The 17,178-nt window shown below is 52.1% G+C and overlaps 1 long non-coding RNA gene across 3 annotated transcripts in view; it reads left to right on the plus strand.

Moving 5' to 3' along the window:
- LOC149126843 (uncharacterized) overlaps positions 1–17,178 on the plus strand; it is a 70,907-nt gene that overhangs the window by 14,589 nt on the left and 39,140 nt on the right. The gene's annotated exons all lie outside the window — the stretch shown is intronic.

Below are 17,178 nucleotides of genomic sequence, written 5' to 3' on the forward strand. Positions count from 1 at the left end.
ACCATAGCAGGGGTGGTGGGGACCTGCTACCTGAGCATCACCTGCCAGCTCCCGGGGCATTCAGATTGAAAGCCGAGCACCCTGATATGGGATGTAGGTGTCTCAGATGGTGTCTAAACTGCTGTGCCAAATGCCCATTCCTAAATGGGAATTTTAGATGTGAAAAATACAGTAACCAAATTTTTAGAAAGCTAAGTGGGCTTCATGGATTTGACTGGGGAAAGCACTAGTAAACGTGAAGACAGATCAGTAGAAATGATTCAGCGTGAGTAAGAGGACACGTTCAGCTTCGGACATTCAAAATCAGCTCCAACAGCCTAGCAGTAGGATTTGGAAGAGGAAAACATTTTCTCATATTTTAAATTCCTATTTAGCCTCTTAGGGACCAAGCTATGGGGCTCAGATCCTATTTTATGCCTTCGGGTGCAGAAGATGCATGTCTTGGCTCTGCGGCTTACTGGTGTGGGTAGAAAAAAGAGGGAAAACCCATCAATTCTCATCCTAGAAGATAATGAGAAAAAATATAGGGAGAAAGAAAGAGGCAGGAGAGGTAAACAGCGGGAAGCTCGTTGCAAGGTCTGTCTTCATCCCGTGAGGACTGAGACTGTCAGATGGCAGTGTTGGTGCTGACTTGTGTCAGTTCTTGCAAATTGACTGTTAGAATTTCAAGAGATTTTACAATCTGACTACTAAATAGCTGGGGGGTTCAGACTGAACATAGTGGGATGGTTACACTGTAGTAACAGGCAAACACTGTAACACATTATAGAGTCCACCATTCAGGCTCCAGCACAACACTGAGGGGCAGATCCAATAAAGAGAAGGCAGTGGTGGAGAGAGGGCTGGAGAACTCCCTGTGCAGACTCCCCCCCGGCGGGAAGTGACCCTCCGCGGTCAGATGCTGTGGTTGGATATGGTTTGTCTCCCAGAGGTTCTGTGCTCGAGGCTTGGTCTTCGCTGTACAGGTGTGAGAGTGGTGGAACCTTTGGGAAGTGGGTCCCAGTGGGAGACGATTAGGTGTTGGGGTACCCCCCCCGGAAGGGATTCGTGCCTGCCTTGTGGGAGTACATCAGGTGTCTGAGGACTGGACTGCTCACAGCGAGGGTGTGTGGCTTTCTCAGCTCACTCTCTTGCCTCCACTGCTCCCTTGTGGCCTCTCCCTCCCTTCCACATGCCTGCTTCCCCACCGTGTGCTGATGCAGCTGGGGGTCCTCACCAAACAGATATGCTTATGCATTAGTCAGCATCAGGTATCCTGTTACGGAAACAGAATGGACTGAGACGGATGGCGGTAGGCAAGGCTGGACAGAGTGCATGTACTCAACTCTGTTGTCCCTACGTTGCTTTTCACTCATGCCGAGTGGAAAGCCCCCGAGTCTGTTCTGAGGCCAGTTGTGGGAAGGTGAGGGGCAGCCCCACAGAGCCAGGACAGGGACTGAGACTCAGTGACCCATTGACCACTGAGCGCTGTGAGGAGACGGGGTCAGCAGCAGATCCCACTGGGAGAGAATGGCCACGTGTATGTGAGGCGCGGGCACCAGCAGCGGGCTGGCTGATCCAACAGACAGGATCAGGTCAACTCAGCCTCTGGACCAGACTGGCCGAGACAAGTCAGGGCTGAGGGTAATCCTTGGGTCCCCACATAGCCTCACGTTCTCACCATGAGGTCGCAGGCACCTGCCTCCCCTGCACATGAGATAGGATCTTGGAAGGAACGGGCATGGACAAAGGGCGTGGATGTAGCATTTCCTCAAAAATGACCACCAAAGGGGCCGCTTACCTGACTGCATCTAAATAAAGTTGAAACTGTTCTGTGAATTTATTGTCTTTCCTCTGCCACCTGATAAATGGGTGCTCAGCAGGAAGACTGAACCGGTTACAGACCCAAACTAAAAAAATCTACACTTTCTTTTCCTACCTGACTGGTGGTGTAAATTTAAAATCCAGTGACACTTGTAAAATAAATGAAGGGTCTAACTTGTGTTTACTCAAATGTATAATTCATGAAGTTTTTTTCCCCCCAACACTCAATCATTCTTTGCAAACTAAAGTTTGACCTCATTTTTACTTTGCAGATAAAAAAGAGGCCAGCACTTACACGTTTAAGGAATTGACTAGAACTCGGGTGCTTCATCAGGGAGGACTTTACTCTTGGGCTGATACATTTAGAAATTAAATTTTTATCATTTCTCCCTGTAATAAGCAGAATCAGAAGAAGTGGCTCATCTGACAGATCTGGGAGAGGCCTGCTGTTAGATGGAGAATCCTGAGTTCATTTAGATGCTGAGAGGAATGTAGCTGTCAGGGGACTGGAGTGCTTGGAGTTACAGGATGAGCACGACAAAGAGATACCTGAAATAATTCAGCCCTCGAGATGGAGACCCTGGTGTTGGGACAAGAGTTTAATCCTACTTGCCAGGTGGATGGGAAGTCTCACGTGGGCCCGAGACATAGATTTGATCCTGTTGATGCTCTTTTCCTAAACTTCCTGGAAAAGGACCACTTGGGTGAGAAAGGGCTTCATTGAGGTCTGTTATTCTTGAGTTTGATGCTATGCACAGCTGCTCTGGTTTGTGTGTGGCCTGAGTGTATCTCCCAGGGATTTGTGCCTGGGAGGCTTGGTTGCAGTAAGCTGATGTTGAGAGGGGTGGGACTTAGAAGAGGTGGAGCTTAGGGAGAAGTCATTAGGTTACTGAGGGCACGATTCGAGGAAGGGTTTAGTGCAGCTCTCATGAAACCCTGACTCGTTCCCAGGACAAAAGAGCAAGACTGGCCCTCCCTGCTCTCTGGCTTCCTGTCTTGTCTTGTGATCCTGTCCTGTCCTGTGATCACCCTTGCTCCGCCCACCATTGTGAAGTCATCCTCCATGAAGCCCTCACCAGAGTCAGGAAAAAGCTGCTGTCACGCTCTTGGACCTTCCAAAACTTGAGCTAAATAAACCTGTTTATGTGAAATACCCAGACTGGGTATTTTGCCATAGCAGTGGTAAACTAGACATCAGCATACACTTTTGATGAGATTTGAGCATATCTCAAGTCATTTGGTAGCAATACCAATGGGTCAGGTTAGGAGCTCCCTCTTGTTGATCATTCTCTGTGTGCCCTGGTGTTGTTTAGTCTATTACAGGCTCATCTCTTTAGCCACAGACTTACCATCTTCAAGGGTTACCGGTTCCCATCTCAGAACATGGTTTCTGTGGTTTGAATCTTTGTCCCCTCAAATGCTTGTATTAATTCAATTGCTGAAAAGATTATTTGAAATGCAGACTTGCGGGGAATGGGAGAGAGAGAGAGAGAGAAAGAGAAATATCTTCCATCTGTTGGTTCATTCTCCAAGTAGTAGAAGCAACCAGTGCTGGGCCAGGCTGAAGCCAGGAGCCTGGAACTCCATCCTGGTCTCCCATGTGGGTGGCAGGGGCCAAGCCCTTGGGCCATAACCAGCTGCTTTAGCAGGAAACTGGATTGGAAGCAGAGTAGCCAAAATTCCAACCAGCTCACAGATGTGGGGTGCCATTGTTGCAAGAGGCAGCTTAATTGGCTGTGCCACAACAACTCCCCCCTCCCAATTCTGTTTATGGGACTAAAAGGCAGACATTTAATCTAATCATGATGATTGGAGGCAGGGCTCTTAAGAAGTGTTGTGATTTGATGAAGTCATTACGGTGGAGGCTCCATGATTGAACTGTGTTGACTTTTTAAGGAGAGAGCTAGAAACACAGACACGAATGCTCCACCATGGTAGGGTGCAGCAAGGGGTGCCCTCATACAAGCCTGTTCTGTGCCATTTGGCCCTTGTTCTTCCAGAACAGTGAGTCCACGTAGCCCCCTGTTCACTCAAGGGTAGCCTCCCTCAGGTATTTCTTTACAGTAGCAAAATGCTGACTGGAGCAGTGGTCTTTGCCCTCCTCTCCGACCCTTTGTACCTCTCCGAGGAGCTGATTGACTGCAGGGGGGGACCCCGGGCACCTGCATCATGGAGGCTGCTGAGGACCTGGGAACTCTTGGGGCTGAGCCCGGCTGTTACTCTACTCTCATCCAGGGATTTGCACGTCTGTTGGCTTGTGGCAGGTCTGGTGAGCTGCCCCAGAGAGGCGTGTGTTCTTGTTTCCAACAAGGAGAGGGGCCAGGACAGAGGCACAGCCAAGAAACTGGGATGTTTCAGGGACATTCAAGCATCCGGGGGCACATGCTTGACATGGAGACTGGCAGGTGCACAGTCTGGGTTTATGGTCTGAATCTTAAGATTTGGAGCTCTGTGGGTGCCTTCTCTTAGTGGAAACAGAAAAAGAAAAACCCACAAATACATTTATTGTGGTAAAATATATATAACATAAAATATCCCCATCTTAACCACTTAAAAATTAAGTTATTTGAGAGGTAGAGATATTGTGGGGGTGGAGAGAGAGAGAGAGAGAGAGAGAGAAAGAGAAAGAAAGAATGAATCTTCCATCTACTGGTTCACTCCCCAAATGCCCAAAACAGCTGGGGCTGGGCCAGGCCTAAGGTGGGAGCTAGGAATTCAATCCAGATATCCCACCTGGGTCCAAGTCCTTGACCCAGTGTGTAGGTTCTGGGACACAAGTACTTGATCCGATGCCTGCCGCCTCCCAGGGTGCCTGTTAGCAGGAAATGGGTACGGAGAGCAGAGCTGGGACTTGAACCCTGGCACTCTGATATGGGGTGTGGGCACCCGAGTGGTCTCGTAACCTCTGCGCCAGGCACCTCTCCCCGTATTCGCCAAGTACAGTTCAGTGGTATAGATGTTCATTTTGTTGGGCAGCCATCACCTCCAGAACTTTATTTTCTGGCAGATCTACCCATTGTAAAACAACGTGCCTTTCCCCCTCTCCTCCAGCCCTGACACTCTCCACTCTACTTCCTGTCCCCGTGACTTTGACTCCTCTGGACACCTCATGTAAGAGGAACCACACAGTGTTTTCCGTTTGTGACTGGCTGATTCTGTGAGCATCAGGTCAGAGCTCACCCAGGGTGTGGTGTGTGTCAGAATCTCCTTCCTTTTAAAGGCTGAACAATAACTCATCTATGCATGTGCTGCCTTTGTGTCTGTATTCATCACGATGGGCGCTGGGTTGCCCTTCCTTTGTGGCTGCTGTGAACTGTGCTGCTATGAACATGGCTGGACCGACATCTGTTCACAGCCCTCATTCTGATCCTTCCGTGTATCCATGCCTCAGTGGAACTGCCAGATCGCATGGTTATTCTGTGTTTAATGTTCTGATTACACAAAGACCTCGTACACTGACCCTGCTAGCGCAGATGAAGCCGTTGCCTCTGTGTGACTGACAGCTCACAACTCAGGATTCTCTGGAATTTGCTGTTTCTTGGTAGCACAGAGCTTGGCTGTTTTAATCTAACAAGGGATTCATTTTGTTTTGTAAATCTGGGAAGGGTCTCAGCTGAGTCAGGCACTCTGGCGGCCCCAGTGAAGCAGCAGGGAAGGCAGACTAGTGGTCCCTAAGACGTCCACCTCCCAGACCCTGGCGGCATCTGCTGCCTGCAGGTGGATTAATGTAAGGACCTTCAGACGTGGAGATGGACCTTGGGTTATCCAGGTGGGCCCTTCAAGGTGGACCGGGGCCGGAGAGACTCAGGAAGATGTGGCTACGGGAAAAAGCCACAGAGATGCAATCACTTGCAGGTAGAGGAGGGGGCCGGGAGCCAGGCACGTGAGTGGTGTGTTAGCTCAGGTACCACCAGAAATACCAGAGACAACTTGCTGTGCAGAGCCACCCCCAACGAGTGTCTTAACTTCTGTGCCAAATGCACACTCCAGCGGTAGAGTCTGAAGGCCACAGCAGCTGCGAGAGCAAGGAGGCTCCCAGAGGAAGGCATTCTTGCCAACATTTTGACCGCAGTCCAGACCCTGAGAGCAGATACTGTGCTCACACCAAATCCTCAGCCTTGTTCACTCCGTACGCCTGGTGACAGCTCACCACACACACCACACACCATACATGTCGCTCCTCCTCTTCGTGGAGGAACGACACTAGACCCTGTGCTGTTCTTTTGTCTGCTCGGCCCTTCCCGGGTTTGCTGCTGGTCCTTCCCGGGTTGGCTGCCGATCCCTCCACCTCCGTGGAGGGGCGGCTCCCCCTGCCACTTTCCCCACTTCCGCGGGGGAGCGGCACACCGCCGGCCGGCTCTCTTGGGGGCTGCTCAGATGTTATCCGGATGTTCCTGGTGCATGTTGTCTCTCTCCTCCTTTATAGTCCTCTTCCACCAATCCCAACTCTGCTACCCACACGCCAAGCACGCTGCTCTCCTCCAATCAGGAGCAGCTCCTGCAGTTTATTTGTTGAACTGGAGGCAGCTGCGTAGAAGCTGTTTACTCCTCTCCCAGCGCCATATTGTGGGAGAGCAGATGCATAGAATAAGTCTTAATTCCAGTAACTTAGTCTAGTCCGAGTTGCTCCCCACACATACACACTTCACTCTGTATCCCTGGTGACAGCTCACCACACACTAACACACACCCCACACACTTCACTCTGTACCCCTGGTGACAGCTCACCACACACACCCCCCGCACTTCACTCTGTACCCCTGGTGACAGCTCACCCCCCCCCACACCACACACACCACACACACACACACACCTCACTCCGTACCCCTGGTGACAGCTCACCACACACACACACACACTTCACTCCGTACCCCTGGTGACAGCTCACCACACACACACACACACACACTTCACTCTGTACCCCTGGTGACAGTTCCCCCACACACACACACGCCACACAAACACACCTGGTCTCTGTACACTTTATCTAAAGCGTGATTCCATTAGGAATAGCTCTACTTTCAGTTGTTCTAAATATTAGTTTAGAGGGATGTTAGTTTCAATGATGGTAAATTCATTTAACCTCTTTGAACCTTGTTATAAAGAAGCATTTAAATGGGGATAGTCTTACTTCACAGGGTAGTGGTGGTTTTTAAATTGAAGAGCTGAGGTCAATGGGTTCAAGGCCATAGATTCCCAACAAAGTGTTGTCTTCTCCCCATGTCATTCTTTCTAGGGTGTTTGAACCAGTTTGTTTGCATTCATCACTTCAGAAATCCCTGCTCTTCTTTCCCTGTGTATGTGCATGTGTGTGTGTGTGTGTGTGTGTGTGTGAGAGAGAGAGAGAGAGAGAGAGAGAGAGAGAAAGACATACACAAAGAGAGAGAGAGAGGGAGGAGAGAAACCTTCTAAAATATTATGATGCCCAAGAGGACCCACTACTCTTTTGTGTTTCTCGGATAAGAGGATCCTGTCCTATTAGGAGATTTGAGTCTGTTCCCAGCCTCAGTTAAAGGGACTGTCACCCTTACAAAGAACAAGGCATTTGGAGAAAAATTTAAAGAATGCCTTTGAACAAGTTTCTAGTATAGCATCCTGGCTGCCAGTATTTCAAGATCAAAGAAGCCTGAACAGACTTGTGCAATAGTACACACTTTGTAAAAACTGTGGAATTATTGGGAAAGGCACATCAAGTATTAAAACATCCATGAATTCATTTTCTCTTCCTTGTCCCTTAAGGAAAATAAACCGAGAATAAACTCCTTTCTGTGTTTTTCCCAATGAAGTCTTCCACATGCTGGAAGCATGTGGGCGACATGAGACGCCAAGCATGTGCACACCACTGTGTGAGCACAGGGGTCCCTCTCCTAAGTTTTTCATCTTCCAAAGATGACCCTTCGGTTTTTTTAAGACAAGTTGCACATTTTCTTGATTATATTTAAAGCCATTCTAATGTTCTGTATAACTATGTGCTGGGGCCGGCCTTTGTCCTAAGGGCTGCGTGTGTGCATCCACATTGGAGTGCTTGGGTTTGCATCCTGGCTCTGGCTCCTGACTCCAGTTTCCTGGGAAGACTAACACTGGGAGGCAGTGGACGATGGGTTCCTGCCACTCATGTGGGAGACCTGCATTGACTTCCCCCAGTCCTGCATTCAGCTCCGGCTGGGAACCATTGCTGGCATCTGGGGAGTGAACCAGCATGTGGGAGCTCTGTCGATCTGTCTCTCTGTGCCTTTCAAATAAATAAATAAAAATAAAATCATGTGCTTGTTTTAACGCATGCCATTAAAAACGACTCAAAAGAAGGAAATAGAAGAGGAAATGCAAGTGTTTATTGAGTGCCTGCCAATACCAACAGGGGACATATTCCACGAAATGATCTGCAAAGCAGAAATTGTTACCTCGTGTTACAGACAAGGAAGCCGAGACCTACAGCAAGTAGCTTGACAAAGGGCACGAGCTAGGAAGTGATGGGAGTGAGACAGTCCCTCTGTTTTTCATTGGCACCATGCTCCCAAGTCTACATCATTTTAAGGAGGAAGGGAGGGAAGGAAGGAAAAACGAAAAGCCAAAAGCCTTGTGGCGCCGGCACACCGGGTTCTAGTCCTGGTCGGTGCACCGGATTCTGTCCTGGTTGCCCCTCTTCCAGGCCAGCTCTCTGCTGTGGCCCGGGAGTGCAGTGGAGGATGGCCCAAGTGCTTGGGCCCTGCACCCCATGGGAGACCAGGAGAAGCACCTGGCTCCTGCCTTCGGATCAGCGCAGTGCGCTGGCCACAGCGCGCCAGCCGCGGCAGCCATTGGAGGGTGAACCAACGGCAAAGGAAGACCTTTCTCTCTGTCTTTCTCTCTCACTGTCCACTCTGCCTGTCAAAAAAAAAAAAAAAAAAAAAAAAAACAAAAGGAAGAGGAGCTTGGGTTAGATGGGAACTTTGGGACTGTAGGTTCCTAGTTACTGAATATATTTCCTAAAAAATAGTGTTTTTGTTTTCCCTGACTCAACAGTCAGCTTTTCTCCTGCTTAAAGTACCCTTTGCCTGAAAGGACCTTTGACATCTTTCTGTGATTGTGGCTGTGTTAAAGTAGCCCAGTGGTTCGCTTGTTGTGAGCTTGTACAGTAGGACACATGAGAAGGGCTGGATGCGGAGAGCTGTGCCGTGGGCACTGCAGCAGGAGGCCGGCAGCTGCCCCTGGGCACTCCTGCTTTGCTAGAATGTCGTATCTGAGCAGAGTGACTGGAGGTGGGGGTGCTGAGGAGGAAGCTGAGGGCTTCTTTGTATGCAAGACGATGGCTGGGTTTGCTTTGCAGGTCTCGCCCTCCGCAGAGACGAGCCAGAGACTCAGGTTCTTTTCTAACTGAATTCTGGGGCTGTCCCTGGCACCACTTCTTGGGAAGGCCTAGTTAGAGTGCTATCACGACATGGCATTGTTAACTTCTTTTCCATCCCTGTGCTACACCTTATATGGTGATTGTTTTATATCAGAACAGTGTGAAGAGACAGGTTGTGTCCTTGTCCCTGTCTAATAAATGAGGAAAGGGGGTCCATGGTGTTTAGGTGGCAGAAGTGGGCCCCAAGTCTATGCCTGTCTCCACCACAGCGCTGTTGTCTCATGTTGAAATCATGTACACGCGGGTGCTAAATCTGGCTTCACCAGGTGTCATCATGGGAGTCAGCAGAGACGACTGAGCCCTCTAGTTGAAGCCTCAGTTTCCTAATGTCATGGATAATGGGAATGGTGCTTCCTACTTTGTGGGGTTTCCATAAAGATTAAGTAAGCTTCCCCACTTAAAGATCTGGCTAGACCGTAGGCACATGCTTTCTGGCCCCTTGTTTTCCAAAAGATATACTGAAATCCTAAGCCTCAGTACTCAGAGTGCAATGGTATTGGACACAGGGTCTTTATAGAGGTAAGAAAGTTAAAATGAAGTCATTAGGTGGCCACGGGTCCAATCTGACTTGGCCCTATTGAAAGGGGAAATTGGAGCCAGAAAGAGACAGGTGCAGAAGGAAGATGACACAAAGCTACACAGGGAGAATGCCAGGCACGGTGGAGGGCTGGGGAGAAGCAGCTACGAGCCAAGGCTGCCTGGGGCCGCCCAAAGCCAGGAGAGAGGCAAGGACGGGGCATTCCTGGTGCCTTCCCGAGGAGCACGGTCCTGCTGCTGCCATCTTGATTTCGGCCGTCTGGCATCCGGAACTGTGAGACAATGCAAGCTCTCGTCCTCAGCCGCTCAGTTTGTGGTGCTGTGTTACAGAGGCCCAGGAAACGAGTACACTGCGCAGTCAGTACTCTTCTGCCGTAGGCCATTCATTCTACACACCTTTTATGCGAGGTGCTGGGGATTTGGTCAGAGGTGAGCAAGGTCCTATTCCTGCCCTCTTGTGGCTTGTGTCCCATAAACCAGGAGTCACAGTAGGATGTTTCTAGCGCAGGCCACAGTCCAGGCACGCAGGCAGGGGGTGGGGGGGGTGGGGTCCCTGAGCACAACCTGGACACTCGGAAGGGCAGCTTCTTGAAGGAGGGATACTCAGCAAAGGATGGAGCAGCAGCTCCTTTTGGGAAAGAAGAAGGCTGTAGGTAGGGAGCAGGGTGACCGATTCTGCTGGTGTACTGGAGCAGGCTGTGCCCCAGGTCAGTACGAGAAACGATGGAGTCAGGCGAGAGTAGATGGGAAGCTAACGTTTGCTTCACTGAGCAGCTTTGCCCGTAGAACAGCTCTTACCTGGGATGTTTCCTTCGTAAGTGTGCACGGGGTGGGCAGTAGCTGAGGGGGACTGGAGCAGGTGGGGATAGTGAGATCAGAGACCCTCAGTCCACAAGCTGTCTCCTTGGGGCAGAAGTACTGCTGTATTTAGCTCTCTTTCTTCAACATGTACCATGTGGCCTGAGAAGATTCCAGAGCTTGGACTGAGCTGCTGGGTAAGGTTGTACAAGGAGCCCTGGCCAAGAGGGTCGGCATTGAAATCCAGCACATACACCTGCCCACGTGGTGCATCTTGGAATACCTCTTTGCTCTGCACAAGTCGTTTGCCATTGACTCCAGTTCCACCCAGAAAGGGCACCCTTTCCTAATTCCCACAGAGATGCCATCAATGCTGGTGGTAATCCTGAGAGGGGTCTTTGGGTCTGGGTGCAGGATAAGGGATTGTCTCCTTAAAACAAAATCCATCGTACACATTGGAAGGCTGCCCACGAGTCCTAGTTATCATCGAGAGTCTGGCCACAATGACAACTCTAACGCACCATCCCTCCTTGCTGGCGGAACGACCCCCTCGCATTTCATTTGCTTACCTGAACAAGGCTTTTAGCTTGTGCACCTAAAACCAAGCCCATATCTCGTCTATGTGGAACCTAGGGAATCCTAACACTCTAAATAATGCCTAGGAAAGTTATTTATTGTCTGAGTTGTTAGGACAATATTCTCTGCAGATTTCATTTTTGCTGTGTGCTCAGGCGTCTAATACTTTGTAACCGCGTTGAGTTTAGGGCTGCTGCATCTCTAGCTGTCCATCCTGCCCGATTTGTTGTGGGAGGGAGGGAGATGGATAGGCCATGGGGCCAGTGTGTGTCTTGTTGGGGCAGAATTATTCCTGCTATTTTTTCTTCAACATGTGCCATGTGGCGGGAGAAGATTCCAAACCTTGGTCTGCACTGCTGGGTCAGGTTGTACATGTTGTGGATTGCACAGGGAGCCCTGGCCAAAGAGAGAGTGGGCATTGAAATCCAGCAAATACAACTAATGCTCTTTGCGTGGTGAGGAGGGGACTTGACTTCCCACAAGAGCAATGCTTCTTGTCTGTCTTGGAGCAGAGGGAAGCAGAGTACTGGGGTGGCACGGGCTTTGCAAATGGACTTCCAGATGGCCGTGGGGGAGGGAACACAGGAGCCGAGGTGGAGTGCTGGGTAACGGACCAGGACCCCCATTCTGATGCGGTGCTGAGGGAGGGCAGCCCTGCTCCCTAGGGAATCTGGACGTTCCTCCGTGGGTTCAGATGCAGAGCTTCACTGAGCACACTGACTTGGGGCCCTCAGTGTCGCATTACGCAGCCTCTTCAGGTCCCCTCTGGGGTTCTCATGTAGCTCAAGAGCAGTTCTTGCCCACTGTGTCTCTGGCTCCCTCCTTGGTTGCTGTCCTGGCTCTGAAAACTTCTAGAAGACAGCGTGGAGCCTGTGTCCTGGCTTGTCTGGCCCTCCCACCCCCACCCCACCCCCACCCTGTTTCTACTGCCCCCCACCCCCCCCCGGTTGTGGAACAAGCCATGCAGTGTCTAACCCTCTTGCCATTGTGCCATCCTGCCCCTGCCTACTCTCCCACTCCCACCCACCCCAATATTGCAGGGGCCCTGGTGTTTCTTTGTATCTCGTGTGAAGTCAGCTCCTGGCTTCAGCTTCTCTGCCCTCAAGGCTCTGCCACAAATCCCAGGGCTGGGGCAGGAAGAGAGGCAGAACACCAGGCTGCCCTTCCCACTCACTCCTGTGCCCAGGAGCCCACCTACATCATCACTGCCACACCGCTCCCCCCACCCAGCCTGTCCTGAAGAGACGGCACAGTGGCCTCTGCTCAGGTGAGACTTGATGTCTGCCACAGCGTGTGCTGGTTTCCAGGGATTTGGTTTCTAGAGCTCTCTGCAGCCTTGAAGTGTCTGTGGGGACGTGCTCTCTGCAACCAACCAAGCACAGGTGCAGCTGAGCTCTCCGCTTACCTTCTTCTGCCTGGTCCTGGGGTTCTGTGGCTGTGGAGTATCGAAGCCAGCACATGCAGTGCTGACTGATGACACTCCGTTACAGAAACAGAGGTAGACCACCGCCAGCACCGCCGACAGCCAGCTCTCAGTGGGAACCCAGCACAGACAAGTCATTACTTGGGAGGCAGTCATCGGGAAACAACTTGATCATGAAGACTGTAACCCTGAGTGCCTTGCTCTGTGTCATGACCCTAGAAGAAGTGGCCCTGGTCACCCTGCCGGTGGGGAGTCCTCACCGATGGGCAGCGGCAGCCCAGGTTGGACTTGACCTTCTGGAAGGAGATTTCTGGGGTGACTTCTCATTCAGTGCATTTCATTCCCAAAAATGACGTGGACAAGGGAGTGAGCTAGATGGAGGAAGCGAAGGAATAAGGCCATCCTCTTGGCTCCTGAGTGTTAGGTGTTACAGAATGGACCATCAGGCTCTGAGACAGGGGAAGAGCATGGAGTCCCCGGGGGCAGGGCCTCCACCTAGCCTGGCCTCCCTGGCCCTAGGTCCACGGGGAGCCTCCTGCAGGTCCCAGGGTCACTGCAGCGTTTTTGTTCATCACCCACAGAACAGCTGCTCCTGGCTCTCGCTCCCCTGGCTCTCCTATCTCTGCTCCCTCCACACAGCTTCTGTTCCTGGTTCCCATGCCGCCTCCAGGGTCTGGAGTCTCCTCCCTTCTTCTATCCCATCCTCTCGGAACCCTCCAGGGACCCGGCCTGCTGGGTCAGCCCTCACCCCCCATCCCCGCCCCATCGCAGGAGTCAAACGTGAGAAGAGGGGAGGATGCTGTAGGTGAGGGGCAGCTGTCCAGGAGGGGCGGGAGCAGGAGTGGCCATAGGGTGCGGCAGCAAACGCGTGCCCATTCGCTGGGTGTCAGGAAGCACCACCGCGCACTCACAGAGGAGCTTGTGCTTGGGAGCAGTTCTGCATCATGTATTTTGCTCTAAAGTTGAGCCCATTGCCTAATGTGAGCAGAAATACTGTGTGTCCCAGTGCTCAGGAAGGAAGGACGCTGTGGGGGCCAGGCGGCCACAGTGGGGACCGCTTCCCGCTGTGGGCACCCAGGCCTCCAGGGTCCCCTCCAGCCTTCACGGCCCAGCTGTTCCATGTGGCTGGGTCACGAGTCACCCCTGCCTCACGGCCACAGTGCTCTGTTTCCTTTTGTCACCTAGCACAGTCTTCCCATCAGAGAACAGCTTAGTGTCCTGGCACAGTCTCCCCATGAGGACAGCTTTGTCACTTGGCACGGTCTCCCCATCAGAGGACAGCTTTGTCACCTGGCACAGTCTCCCCATCAGAGGACAGCTTTGTCACCTAGCACAGTCTCCCCATCAGAGGACAGCTTTGTCACCTGGCATGGTCTCCCCATCAGAGGACAGCTTTGTCACCTAGCACGGTCTCCCCATCAGAGGACAGCTTTGTCACCTAGCACAGTCTCCCCATCAGAGGACAGCTTTGTCACCTAGCACAGTCTCCCCATCAGAGGACAGCTTTGTCACCTGGCACAGTCTCCCCATCAGAGGACAGCTTTGTCACCTAGCACGGTCTCCCCATCAGAGGGCAGTTTTGTCACCTGGCACAGTCTCCCCATCAGAGGACAGCTTTGTCACCTAGCACGGTCTCCCCATCAGAGGACAGCTTTGTCACCTGGCACGGTCTCCCCATCAGAGGACAGCTTTGTCACCTAGCACGGTCTCCCCATCAGAGGGCAGTTTTGTCACCTAGCACAGTCTCCCCATCAGAGGACAGCTTAGTGTCCTGGCACAGTCTCCCCATCAGAGGACAGCTTTGTCACCTAGCACAGTCTCCCCATGAGGACAGCTTTGTCACCTAGCACGGTCTCCCCATCAGAGGACAGCTTTGTCACCTAGCACAGTCTCCCCATCAGAGGACAGCTTTGTCACCTAGCACAGTCTCCCCATCAGAGGACAGCTTTGTCACCTGGCACAGTCTCCCCATCAGAGGACAGCTTTGTCACCTAGCACGGTCTCCCCATCAGAGGGCAGTTTTGTCACCTGGCACAGTCTCCCCATCAGAGGACAGCTTTGTCACCTAGCACGGTCTCCCCATCAGAGGACAGCTTTGTCACCTGGCACGGTCTCCGCATCAGAGGACAGCTTTGTCACCTAGCACGGTCTCCCCATCAGAGGACAGCTTTGTCACCTGGCACGGTCTCCCCATCAGAGGACAGCTTTGTCACCTAGCACGGTCTCCCCATCAGAGGACTGCTTTGTCACCTACCACAGTCTCCCCATCAGAGGACAGCTTAGTGTCCTGGCACAGTCTCCCCATCAGAGGACAGCTTTGTCACCTAGCACAGTCTCCCCATGAGGACAGCTTTGTCACCTAGCACGGTCTCCCCATCAGAGGACAGCTTTGTCACCTAGCACGGTCTCCCCATCAGAGGACAGCTTTGTCACCTAGCACGGTCTCCCCATCAGAGGACAGCTTTGTCACCTAGCACAGTCTCCCCATGAGGACAGCTTTGTCACCTAGCACAGTCTCCCCATGAGGACAGCTTTGTCACCTGGCATGGTCTCCCCATGAGGACAGCTTTGTCACCTGGCATGGTCTCCCCATGAGGACAGCTTTGTCACCTGGCATGGTCTCCCCATGAGGACAGCTTTGTCACCTAGCACGGTCTCCCCATGAGGACAGCTTTGTCACCTAGCACGGTCTCCCCATCAGAGGACAGCTTTGTCACCTAGCACAGTCTCCCCATGAGGACAGCTTTGTCACCTAGCACAATCTCCCCATCAGAGGACAGCTTTGTCACCTACCACAGTCTCCCCATGAGGACAGCTTTGTCACCTAGCACAGTCTCCCCATCAGAGGACAGCTTTGTCATCTGGCATGGTCTCTATCAGAGGACAGCTTTGTCACCTAGCACAGTCTCCCCATCAGAGGACAGCTTTGTCACCTAGCACAGTCTCCCCATCAGAGGACAGCTTTGTCACCTAGCACAGTCTCCCCATCAGAGGACAGCTTAGTGTCCTGGCACAGTCTCCCCATCAGAGGACAGCTTTGTCACCTAGCACAGTCTCCCCATGAGGACAGCTTTGTCACCTAGCACGGTCTCCCCATCAGAGGACAGCTTTGTCACCTAGCACGGTCTCCCCATCAGAGGACAGCTTTGTCACCTAGCACAGTCTCCCCATCAGAGGACAGCTTTGTCACCTAGCATGGTCTCCCCATCGGAGGACAGTTTTGTCACCTGGCATGGTCTCCCCATGAGGACAGCTTTGTCACCTGGCATGGTCTCCCCATGAGGACAGCTTTGTCACCTGGCATGGTCTCCCCATGAGGACAGCTTTGTCACCTAGCACGGTCTCCCCATGAGGACAGCTTTGTCACCTAGCACGGTCTCCCCATCAGAGGACAGCTTTGTCACCTAGCACAGTCTCCCCATGAGGACAGCTTTGTCACCTAGCACAATCTCCCCATCAGAGGACTGCTTTGTCACCTACCACAGTCTCCCCATGAGGACAGCTTTGTCACCTAGCAGTCTCCCCATCAGAGGACAGCTTTGTCATCTGGCATGGTCTCTATCAGAGGACAGCTTTGTCACCTAGCACAGTCTCCCCATCAGAGGACAGCTTTGTCACCTAGCACAGTCTCCCCATCAGAGGACAGCTTTGTCACCTAGCACAGTCTCTGCATCAGAGGACAGCTTTGTCACCTAGCACGGTCTCCCCATGAGGACAGCTTTGTCACCTAGCACGGTCTCCCCATCAGAGGACAGCTTTGTCACCTGGCACGGTCCCCCCATCAGAGGACAGCTTTGTCACCTAGCATGGTCTCCCCATCGGAGGACAGTTTTGAGGCCTTCTGTCTTCCCTTCTGACATGTGAGCTGGCTTTGAGTAGGGATTGTAGCACCCATCGCTCATTTTACTTTTCCTGTATTGTTTTCAGTACCACGCTGGGTGAGAAGGCAGTGCCGGCTTTATGAAGAAAGGCAGGCGGGAAGGGAAGGGCCACACTAGGCTGTTGGTTTGGCAGTGAGTGACTGTGACTCAGCTAGTCGTGACTGACTAGAGTGCCGTGGACGGACTTCTCAGGAAGGGAGAAGGCTTACTGGGGCTCACAGTTCTGGAGGGAGCAGCCCAGCATCAGGCAGCCCCGTTAGTCTGGCTTCTGCTGAGATACAGTGTGTGCGGAGGGAGCCAGCAGGCAGGACCACAAGCTAGGTTGAACCAACACTTTGATGAGAGCTTCCAAGGCTGAGCCCCCAGTGGCCTAATGACCTCCCAGGGGGCTCACATCCCAGATTCCACAGTCACATCAAGTCACCAGCCTTAATCCATCACTCATTATAAGATTTTGAGAACTGGGGACGGTGCTGTGGCATAGTAGGCTAAGCCTCTGCCTGCAGCACTGGCATCCCATATCGGCGCCGGTTCTAGTCCTGGCTGCTCCACTTCCAATCCTGTTCCCTGTTTATGGTCTGGTAAAGCAGTGTAACATGGCCTAAGTACTTGGGCCCCTGCCCCTGCCTGGGAGTTGTGGCAGAAGCTTCTGGCTCCTGGCTTTGGACTAGCCCAGCTCTGGCCATTGTGGCAATTTGGGGAGTGAACCAGTGGATGGAAGACCTCTCTCTCTGTAACTCTGCCTCTCAAATAAATAAATAAATCTTTAAAAA

This window comes from Oryctolagus cuniculus, chromosome 5 (assembly GCF_051225735.1).
Source record: "Oryctolagus cuniculus isolate XC-2025 breed Fujian yellow rabbit chromosome 5, ASM5122573v1, whole genome shotgun sequence".
In the NCBI taxonomy this organism is placed as follows: Eukaryota; Metazoa; Chordata; class Mammalia; order Lagomorpha; family Leporidae; genus Oryctolagus; species Oryctolagus cuniculus.